Source organism: Callorhinus ursinus, unplaced genomic scaffold (assembly GCF_003265705.2).
Source record: "Callorhinus ursinus isolate GAN/ISIS: 27379988/994484 unplaced genomic scaffold, GSC_fseal_2.0 scaffold24, whole genome shotgun sequence".
Taxonomy (NCBI): domain Eukaryota; kingdom Metazoa; phylum Chordata; class Mammalia; order Carnivora; family Otariidae; genus Callorhinus; species Callorhinus ursinus.
In genome coordinates, this window is record NW_027397086.1 from 15,639,526 (window position 1) to 15,651,040 (window position 11,515).

An 11,515-nucleotide genomic window follows, 5' to 3' on the forward strand; every position below is an offset into this window, starting at 1 on the left:
ATCTCCTTCTCTGACTGTAACACAATAATCACCACCTCTTTCCATACATTTCCTTCATATTCATTATTTTAAGAGCTAGAAAGGTAAATATTAGAGGAAACAGATGCATCAAGAAACCACATGACCAGAGATTCTAGTTCCCAGAGTCACAGGTAGACCAGAAGCCAAGTATCCATATTTCTAGTCATATAGCATCCTGAGTACAAGTGGAAGATGGCAGAAGATTTCTGTTATGGACTGAATGTGTGTCTCCTCCCCAAATTCATATGTTGATGTCCTTAATCCCTAATGTGAAGGTATTTGGAAATAAGGCTTTGAAGGTAATTAGGTTTACATGAGGTCATGGGCTGGGCGGGGGGGGGGGGGGGGGGGCATCCTCATAATGGGATTAAGGCTCTTATAAGAAGAGACCCCAGACAACTTGCTCTCCTTCTCTTGGGCCATGTGAGGTATAGCAAGGAGGCAGCCATCTGCAACACAGGAAGGGAACTCTCACCAGAACCCAACTATGGTGGCACCATGATCTTGAATTTCCTAGCCTCCAGAGCTATAAGAAATAAATGCCTGCTGTTTAAGCCCCCTTGTCTATGGCATTTTGTTATAGCAGCCTAAGCAGACTAATACAGTCTTCTATGGAGGACAGGAGTCAGGGGGATAATCTGCTGTACCCAAGAAGCCCTCAGTCTTCTTTATACAGTTTCCTATATTGTTAGAGCCAACTGTTAAGGCATAGTTCTGAAAGAGTGTGTGGAGAAAATGCTTACGTTCACTACACTATTCCTTCTTCCTGGACCCATAGAAAAGCTGCATTTCCCAGCCTCCCCTGTTCTTGGATTGGGGTCATATGACTGTTCTGGCCAATAGAATTTAGGCAGCAATGGTATAAGCCACTCCCAGGCCTGATCCATTAAATATTCCATGTTCCATCTTTCACACTGTCTTCCTTCTCCATAGCCAACTTGGATGTCATAAAGGCTACCTATCACCTGCTAGACTTCATGTGAGAAAAACATTTTTATTTTATTAAGTCCCTGATATTTTAAGACTAACTTGTTACTGCTACATATCCTAGTAGTATCCTGACTAATACAAAGAGGCAGAGTGGAAAACTAAAAAGAGAAATGAAGAAACCAAGAGTTTGAGGCCCAACTCTGGCATCAGCTTAGAATATGACATTGGAAAATTGTCTTTCTGGATCTGAATTTTCATCTATGATACTCAGACATGAATAGATCACCATAGGTGGTCCTTGATTTTGCATATTACCTGGAAACCGGACTCAGTACTTCATATACCCCTCTCTCCCACACATATATACAACTCTGAAAGTGATGGCAAAACACATTGTTTTACTAAAGAATTTGTTGGGTGATAAAATGGATTCTACCCAGAGTGACCATATGTGCTATGCTAAGACAGTGCCCATTTAGACCCGTTGTCCCAGTGTAATTCCGTGTAATTATTAATATAAGAGAATTCTTGCCCTCTAGGGCATCCTGGCTTAAACAATAAAATTATAAGTTAAGCTAGTTATATTACCCACAACATATAGCAACTCTTACCCAACATCTCTCTGTTGTTTCCCCTCCATCCTGAGACTCCACCATCCCCCACACATCATCCCTGGAGTCTTTACTAGATCCTCTGCACCTAGCTCATTAGCTGAGAAGGAGCTCAGAGAAATATACCAACTCATAACTCCTCATCATACCTCATTGCTTCAAGCTAGTCACATGGCTCCACCCTAACTACAAGGGAGACAGATTATTGTAGATTTCATGGTGATCTTATGTGCTCAGAAACAAAACAAATAGGTAAGTATGAGTAAAGGTTGAACAAAATGCCTTCACCTTTTCTGTGGGAAAATGACTATGGCTTAACCTCAAAGCACTATTCCCTGATAAAGGCTAATGGGGAAAATGACTCCTGATTGATAAACAGCCTCTAGACGGGGCAAACTGTACATGAACTATGAATACCAGTGGAAAGCCATAGATATGGGACTTGGAAGCTGTGAAAATAGATATTGGTTCCAATGGCACTTCGGGCTTTTAAACCAGAGTGGCCCCTATACCCAACTGTGTAGTGTCAATACGAGGACAACACCTGTGTTATGGGGGGGAAAAGGCATATAGACCTTAGACTGCCACAAAGATGCCCACTAAGGAGACTCATTTGGCATTGTGATCTTGGCCTGTTGTGTTTCCTCTGCCGTGTCTTTCCAAGTGGAGTGACCACTGCAGTCATGTGGGTTTGATTATCTACTCTCTCTATGCAAAGTATGGCCCTTGGAGAGACAACATCAGCATTACTTGGAACTTTTTAGAAATGCAATCAGTCCCACCTCAGACCTACTGAATCAGAATCCACATTTTCACAAGACCCGCAGGCAATTCTTCTGCATGAAGTTTGAGAGGCGGTGGTATAGATGAACCCAGGACCAGAACCGCTGGTCACTCAGAGCGGGCGTAACAGCAGACACAAGCCAATCTCTGCCATTCTTACTCATTCCCAGGTCAAATCGATATTCATGTATATTTTCCTCTTGTTGTTTCTAGTCTTCACTTATAATCACAAAATTACTGATGTTCTCCAGAGGGCTCAGTAAGAGCAATTAGGTCTTTTTATTTTAGTTTACAATTAATCAATTAGCCTTCAGTCCCAAGCACCAGATTCCACAATGTTCTAAATGCATTAAGTTTGAAGGATTACTTCCTCTCTCCAAAAATGTTTGAGTCTCCATCACATCAAAGCAAGAGAAAGAGGAAAGAAAGGCAAAACCATGTGGTCTCCACGGGTAGAACCCATGGAGGCCAGCAGGGCTGGACAGTTTTGTTCAGCCCACTCCTTCAAGGGGCATTCACGGGGAAACCAGAGGCAGGACCTCAAAAGAGAAGCTCAGCGCCAAGAGCACTTTGCCAAGCCACACCTGAGTACCAGTCTCCTAAGGGCAGGGGACTCCTCTCCTAAGGTTTTACCAAATGGGCAGATGAGCCCCTTGGACTGATACCGTATGCTCTCTCAGTTCCCATAGAGGGTTTCCAGCTTGTCCAGCTTTTCGTCAGCTACATTCACACATTTTCTGATGTGAAGTACAGAATGGGATACCCCAGAAAGCAACTTCACAGAGGAAGGAGAAAAGGGCACACAGGGCTGTGCCAACCATTCTGTGGGCTGGTTTCAGAGGGAGAAATTTAAATTCTTATATATTCCACATTCCCTGGAAAGAGGTAGTGAAAGGTAGTACATGGTATTCAGACAAGGAAATAATAGATGTTCCTATGACCTATAGGAAACTACATATATTTAAAAAAAGAAAACAACATTAGATGTCCAGTATGATCCCAAGATACTACTTGTGGTTTCTCCTCTGGGTACAGATTCTGAGTTGTTTCTAGTACATTCTGTATAAAAAGCGATACGTATTCATTGTAAACAATTTGGGACAAATTGGACAGACAGCGTACAAACAAAAGCACATATAACATGAAAAGAGAAGAGCTAAATATACTTAGTAAAATTGCAACTGGGAAGTCAGCAGGAGGGAACGGCAGAACAAAAGTGGGATAAGGCCAAATGAGCAAAGATGGCGGGAAAGACTTGGGAGGAGAGACAGAGGGAGAACGGAAAGGGGGAATGATGTCTGCGGTGGTTTGATCAGGGATGATGGAGGAGGAATTTGGTTGCCTAGATCGGTGCTCAACGGTTTCTGTAGCTAGACTAGTGTCTTAACACTTCAAGTCAACAAAAGGAAGGATCCGATCCCTTTGACAAATGTAAACCAAGTGTTCACCATACACCAGGAGGTGTTCTAAGGCGTTTTAAACACAGTATCAATCTTATAACCACCCTAAAAGTGAAAATAAATGATTACTGTCCCATTGCCAACGGCAAGTGAGACCGGTGGCCAAGCAGACCCCCTCCCAAAGGTTTCGAGCATTTACCTCACAGCGAGGGCTCAGCAGATGTTTGTTTGAGTAGAAGGAAGGGGGAGGGATGTGAAGTCAGGCCTGTGTTTCCAGAACACTGCTCTGAACCCCTCTCCACCTGTGCATACTTTTCTATGGCTTCGCTTCCCGGCCAGGTGCTCCAGTACACATTCTTCCATTCGTTAACATCTTTTGTGTTCCCTCTCATGGATGTACTCTCTACAGACGCTCACATTTCGGTCTCTCCGTCTGCCAATAACCCCCTTTCTTCACACGGCTGAAAGTTTGAAAAGTTTGCCTTTCAGAGGCAAGGTTAAGTTGGGACTTTTTTGTTCTTCTTCCCAGTAAAAATAACAACCACAAAAAGTGAATTGGTGCATTCTCTTGTGGTTGACATGTTTTCTTCTTGGCTTGTTGCCTCACAACTGAAAATATGTAACATGGCACAGCTAAAGCACCCATTCAATTTGAGATCATTTACTCCGGGGATAAATTGATCTTTACTTCAAAAGCAGGACCCACTGAGCTTCAAATTTCGTAGAAAAAAAAAAAAGCTAGCCCGCTTTAAAGAGAAAAGAAAAGGTCATTTCCTGATTTTGCTAACATCAGGAAAAAACACTTGAGGATATCTTTCAATGACAACTTCCACCCCCAGCGAAGTCCATAAATCTATCACGCCCAGAGGATGGAGGTTATACCCCACTCGAAAGAAGTCTGAGTAACTGAGAAATGAGCCATTCTTCTCCTCAAATAAAACAGACCCTAAACTTCTGAAAAGTTTCCAAATTTCTCTTTCTCCCTCCCGCCCCCCTCTTTTTCTATTTCTCCTTTTCTCCAAATAACATTTGTTCATCGAATTCTTTGCCCACCAATTATGTTCCAAGAAGACACAGATTTCCTCAACATGTCACCGTTTCTGTCTGCTTCTATTTGGAGACGTGCGTGCGCGCGCATATACTTAGGGGCAGGGACTGGAGTCGGGAGAGAGATGGGAATTTGGAGAATGGAAGGCAGCAAGAGGGGAGACCGGACAGAGGATCAGGTCTTGGATCTCTTCTCTGCAACAGGCTCATATTTAGATCTCATTTATGAAAATGGCATGGTGTCTTAAAACAAATGGTGTTGGGGCGCCTGGGTGGCTCAGTCGTTAAGCGTCTGCCTTCGGCTCGGGTCATGATCCCAGGGTCCTGGGATCGAGCCCCACATCGGGCTCCCTGCTCCGCAGGGAGCCTGCTTCTCCCTCTCCCACTCTCCCTGCTTGTGTTCCCCCTCTCGCTGTGTCTCTCTCTGCCAAATAATAAATAAAATCTTTAAAGAAAAATGGTGTTTCCTCCAACATTATGTACTTCAAGTGGATTTATTAGGTAAATGTACCCTTTAAACATTTATTGGGAACCTGCTAGGTGTGCACATGTGCAAGCCATTTCTTTACTTGAGGGACATGCTGTGTTCTCAGGGTGAGTACAGTGCCGTTGGGGAGACAGAGCTGTAGGTAGCTATACCTAGAATACAGGTAATAGAATCTCATGGTGTTTAGAGCAACCCGCTCTGCAGTCAGGCAGCCCTGAGTCAGAACACCAGCTCCATTGCTCAGTACCAGAACGACCTTGGAACAGCCATTTAGCAGCTCCAAGCTTTAGTTTTCTTTATCTGCCATAGGGGAATAAGAACACTCATAGGGTAATGGACAAATTAAGTGAAACTCGGAATGTAATGTGCTTGGCACACAATGAGCTAATGCTCGTTAAATGTAGGTATGGTGGTCGTAATCATAAAACTATTACTCTCGTCATTATTGACTAGAGGTAGAAGTGCGCTCTGAAACCCTACGGAGGGATATATTTCTTCTGAAAGTCGGGGGTGGACACTCAGAGCAGAGACGATATTTGAACAGCAACTTAAACAAACGTGTTGAATTGCTAGAGCAAGAGATGTAAGATAGTGAGGATGCTGCCTGCAGGAAAACGGAGTCAGGGGAGGGATTAGCCGGCTAGGGGATCAGAATAAACAGGGCACCCGGAGTAGAGCTAGGTTTTTAGTGGGATCAGAGGCTGAAAACGAAGCTTAGGGGAGGGCCAGGGAGGCCGTAGAAGGACGTGTGACCTGGACTCCACAGGCAAGGACAGATGCTGGAGGATTTTAAATTGGAAGAGGAAGGGAGTGAAGGGTCCTAGTAGAATTTGGTGAGTTTTTACTTATTAAACCAGTGTACACATCAAAGGTATCACCACAAGGAAGCCCCCAGGAGAATGATAGATGAGATTGGGTTTTCTCACCTTGCACATATAATGCCCTGAATCATCTGCTATGAATATCCATTACATTATATTGTAATTACATGTTTAATTGTCCATCTGGCTTCCCTGATTGTAAGCTTCAGGAAGTCAGGGATGATGTCTGTGGGGTGTTCATTGCTATTGTGACAGCGCCTAGCCGCACATAGTAGCGCCCTCAGACGTCCAATGGGTGGCGTATCATAGAATGTGTCATCCTGTCTCTTCTCCTCTTTTATTGATATGGAAGGTTGTTTCCCTAGCTTTGCAAAAAAAAAAAAAAAAAAAAAAATGCAGATCCTCCTCTCTTCTTTGAATGACAACGGAGTTCTTAAGGACCATTTAGCTTAAGAGTTTTCTAGTCCTTCAGCTCTCTTGGAAGCTCCTAGACACCAGGAAAGTGATGCTCTTTTTTTTTTTTTTTTTTGTCTTGAATCTTCCACTGCCCTAGTGTCTGTTTATCTTCAGTTCTGCATCACTGAAAATCATCAGACTATACATTCTTTTTAAATATTCCAGTATTTTCACTTGTTCAGATTGGCTCTTAACCTGATTCATTGTGATGCCAAGCTTTAAATTCATAGATTACCATCAGCCATTTCATAATATGCTATGTATTTCAAAGCACCTGTACAAGCAGCGAAGGGTCCATTTCTCCTTTTGAACTCATCTGCTTTTTACGATCAAAGAGAGTTATGCAACCCAATATGTTTTCTTCTTTGCCCTGGTTACCAAGAAGCTTAGAAGTATACATGCTGTACACTCAACCGCTGAACACTGTCATCTGCCAGGGTGTGTTCATCTCTTAATCCTTAATCTCTCCCTTTACATCATGGCTCCTACCTTGTGCCTTGTTTTAAGGGCTTCAGTTCCTATATATGTGGGCATTTATTTTAAGTGGCCTCAAAACCTTTTTAAAGTAGGCAGGAATAACGTGTGTGTGTGCACGTGCATGTGATGCATAGGTTCATATACATGTATATTGCATATTATTTATGAACACACGCACACACATATATTCCCAATGCTGAGAGTCTATCTATCTACATATTTCCCAGATCTCTTCTGCCGGCCTCTCTCTCAGCTCCTGGGGCCTCTCCAGTAGTCTATTTGGTCATGCACAAATGAGGGTACCTAGCCCCTTTACAATTAGTGAATCCCAAGAAGGGAACTTCTCATATGCAAACATGAGTTAGCGATGAAAATATAAGTGCAGATTTTATGGAGGAGTCTGAGGAAATACATTGCTGTTCTTTTCTCCAAATCCCTTCTTTTGTGATCCTGCCTTGAGCTGAGTTTATTTTAATACTCTAAATCAGGGGTTAGATAAATTTTTCAGGAAAGGGCTAACTAGTAATATTTTAGATTTTGTGGGCTGTGAGTTCAGTCTAGGTTGCAACTATTCATCTCTGCACTGTAATGCAAACACAGCCATAGTGATGCATAAACAAGTGAGTATGACCTTGTTTCAACAAAACTTGATAAAGTAGGTGGTGGGCTGATTTGGCCCATGACCATCGTTCGCTGTGACCCTAAACCGTCCACATTCACTGTATCTGTGGTCACTAGGTCCTCAGTGCAGTGTCACTCTGGCCAACTCCAATGTCCCCCCTCCTCAAGTCAGACTGTGCAAAACAGAGGGTTCTCCAGTTAATGGGACAAGATCCGTCCTGCCTGTTTTATTGCTTGAAAATACCCTGGAGGAGTTTGCCCTTCTTTCACATATACCAAAGGTTTTTAAAAAAATATTTGTTTTCACCACACACAGTGTTCTCCACAAGAGAACTTTAGGTAAATATTATAAATATATCTCCATCTGCAATAGTATTTTTACAGCCTACAGCCATATTTGAGTTTAGAAAGTGGGCCCAAACAAGAGACAGAAAAACGAGGCTTCATGCCTACAATCTCCAGCTACATGACCCTGATCGTAACATTTTTATGCCTCAATTTTCTCATCTACACAATGGGGATAGGACTTCACCTGCCCAAAGGCCAGAGCCTGGACCAGATGATCCCTTATAGACTCTTTCTGGAATTTAGACAGATTATTTTCCTAAACCAATGATTTCCAAATAGTTTCAGGAATTGCAAGGCCCTGGGGTACTTATTAAAACACAGGTGGCTAATGCTAGCCTCCTCCTCTGCAGAGACAGCCCGGGGATATCAGCAGAAGACTTGGCCTCAGGAGAAGAGTGGACTCGTCTCCATTTTCCAGGGCTGTGTAACCTCCTGGATTTTCCTGCATCCCCAGGGAGAGGGAGAGCCTGCCCCACCTGCTACCAACGGTATTATTGTCCTGCCTGCCCAGAGGGTGAGGTCTCCAAGCTCAAGGTAACTTGAAATAAAGGAATATGACAAGTCTCACTTACATGAGTTTTGGCAGTAAGATTCATATAACACTACAATTAGAATATATTCAAGGTGACTCTTAGAACAAATTCATGCTCCCACCCACTTACATTCCAGAATGGTCTCTTGAATGGGAGAGAAAGAGAGGACGCCACAGTACAGTGCCAGGGGAATAGCTTATGACTCCTCCACAGAATCATGCTGCCTATGAGAACCACCTGTCCTGCGTCACTGCAGAAATAATCGGCAATCACCTTCTCCAAGGATGGGGGAGAGAAACTGTGGTAAGAGTTTGCTACATTTCCTCAGCGGGACTCACCTCATCATGAACTGAGAATATTACCTTGTCCTGTGGTCATCACGCAAGCCACCTAGCAAATAGGACCTAACTTAGGAGAAGGGCCCCAAACCATGGGAGCAGTGAGTCTTCTCCCAACAAGAAGAAGCTTGAAAAGGCCTTAGTCACTCCAGCAGCCCTCCCGGCCCAGCCCTGCGCCCCAGGAGGAGTCAGCAAACTGCCCGGGCCTGTGGTTTCCGTCCCGTCCCAGCTTGCCTTGACCTGGGGCAGGGCAAAAAAGGGAATCACCACTCCTGGGAATGAGCGCTGACTTGGGAATGCTGGTGTCAGCACAAGCAGAAACCCCGCCAGGGCAAGCCTGCGAGGGGGACGTGATCTGCTCTTTCTGCCCATTTGTTGCAGGCTCACGTAACCAGGGAAAATGGGAGGGGGTCGGCTGTAAACCTACAGCCAGCTGAGTTCTGGTGGTTTCCCCAGGGCCGGAGACTTACCTAGACTTAACTCGCCGCTGTCGTGTTTCCTCCGAGGGTGCTCATGTCACAGTTCACCTGGAGATCTGTGGCAAGCCCAACAATAGGCACAGAGTGGTGCTTAATAAATGTGCAAATGGATGGGCACTTATTGAGTGCCAGCTGTGTGCAAGGCATCATGCCAGGTATAGAGGGGGATGCCAAGACAAAGCTCCACCCCCGTCTTTAGGGACCTTTCAGTCAAGTGGGTCATAAGCACATGCCTACATGATTTATAACCCATGGATGCAAATGTGTCTTGTTTGACCCTCAGAGTTTTAAAATTTTCTCTCAACATAAAAAAAAAATTGGCTAAAAAAAAAAAAACACAGGTGGCTAGACCCCAGCCTGAGTTTCTAGGGAGGAGCCGAAAAACTTGCAGTGCCACCAAATTTTGCTAGTGCTAGCCGAGGGACCACCCTTTGGGTCTGTATGATAGAGATCTTACAGTTCTTTATACAGGGAAACAATGGCAGGGCAGTTTGGGGGGCAGTCCTACAGCTGGTTCCTCTTCATTTTTCCAAAACGCCGTTCCTTCCCGAAGGGATGAGAGATTAGATTTTTTTGCTCACTGAGTCTCAGATGATGCAGCCACAGCTCAGCAACTAACTACAGGCTGAAAGGAGGCTGGTGGTGACTTTTGTGGGGGCCATGCTGGAATGTAAAGGCCCACGGGCAGCCAGGTAAGCCCTAGAGAAGGACGGGGAAACCAGGGACCCGCTGAGAAATGAGAGACAAATACACCATCACACAATTCCTTTGTATAAACCAACCTTCTAGAACCTTCTCTTCCCATAAACACAAAGTCAACGCAAGCATTGACGGAGGGTTGATCATACATAGGTCCAGCCCCCAGTAGTGCAGGGTGGGAGTCAAGGAAGACTGCCTTCAGGAGCTCTCAGTCTTATGGGGAAGGCAAGAGTCACACGTGTTCACACACTTGACAGACGTCAAAACAAGCAGTTAATTGGATACAATATTGTGTGGCCATGACCATGGAGTGCTCTGGAGAGAGGATACTGGTGGGCTTGAGAGCCCTGGGCAGGCTTCCCTGGGAGATGGAAGCAGGCGGCAGGGCAGGAAGGCTCTGAAGCAGTGGAAGGGTGAGGACGGCCTGGCAGGAAGAGGCTGTGCCTGGAATATTAGCAGAGAGGGGATAAGAATGAGCATGGGGGACTCCTAAGCACGACTTTACCCCCTTGACTCATCTCCATTTCTCTGCCTCGGTTTCCTGATTTGAGGAATAAGGGTTTTGACCTAACTCGCAAGTCTGCCAGTTCTGTTCCAGCCTGGAGAGACCCCAGGCCACTGGGCCCAGTCTTCCTCTTCGTCATCCTGCCTCTGCTTCAGCCAGAAAAGCGCCGCGTTCTTACATTTCTACACTCACTGCAGAGTTTCGCTTCCAGAAGGGATTTGAAAGTCACTCAACGAGAAACTCTGTAAAAGCTCTTTCGATTTGTATCTCGGATGACCGAATGGAAAAGAGAAAGCAGCCAGGTAGCACAAAGGGTGGGACCACCACGTTGGCCAGGCTGGATCCCGGAGCAGCTGGGCAGTGAGAGGGTTCAGACCAGTGGGGGTGGGACGCAGGGAAGCTTGCGCGTGGAGGAGAGGCACGAGGACAGCCGTGAGATCAGGCCCACAGGCTGCTGGAGAAGCAAACGGATCTGAAAATCTCAACTGCTCAGAAGGTTCTGAGTAAAAACAAAGGGTGATTTTTTCCCCCTTGTCAGCCTTCCCTCTCAGGACATTGTACTATATGCAAAATGTGTAACTGTAAGACAAACATTTTTTTCCACTACCCTTCTCAGCCCCACGGGCCTTCAGGAAGACCTGCACTTCAAGCAAAGCCTTTTTATTTTCAACACCCACAGCTTCCATTCCACAATCAGAAGTTTTCCACTTTCATCAAAGAGACTGAAGACAGAGGCCAAGGCAGGACTGTGTTCTCAGCAGCGCTGGGCAGGTTACAGCGCCCCCCGCTACCCACTCACTGTCCATGTTCAGCACCGGACACAGCCTTCTCACCAGATCAGCTAGGTACACACCGTGAGGACACTGGCTTGCTTCATTCCCACCTCAGTTCCCAGACCAAATGAACACGTGCACCCACTCCTTCCAAAACTGAGCCCGACTTGGGGTCCAGGGGGTGTT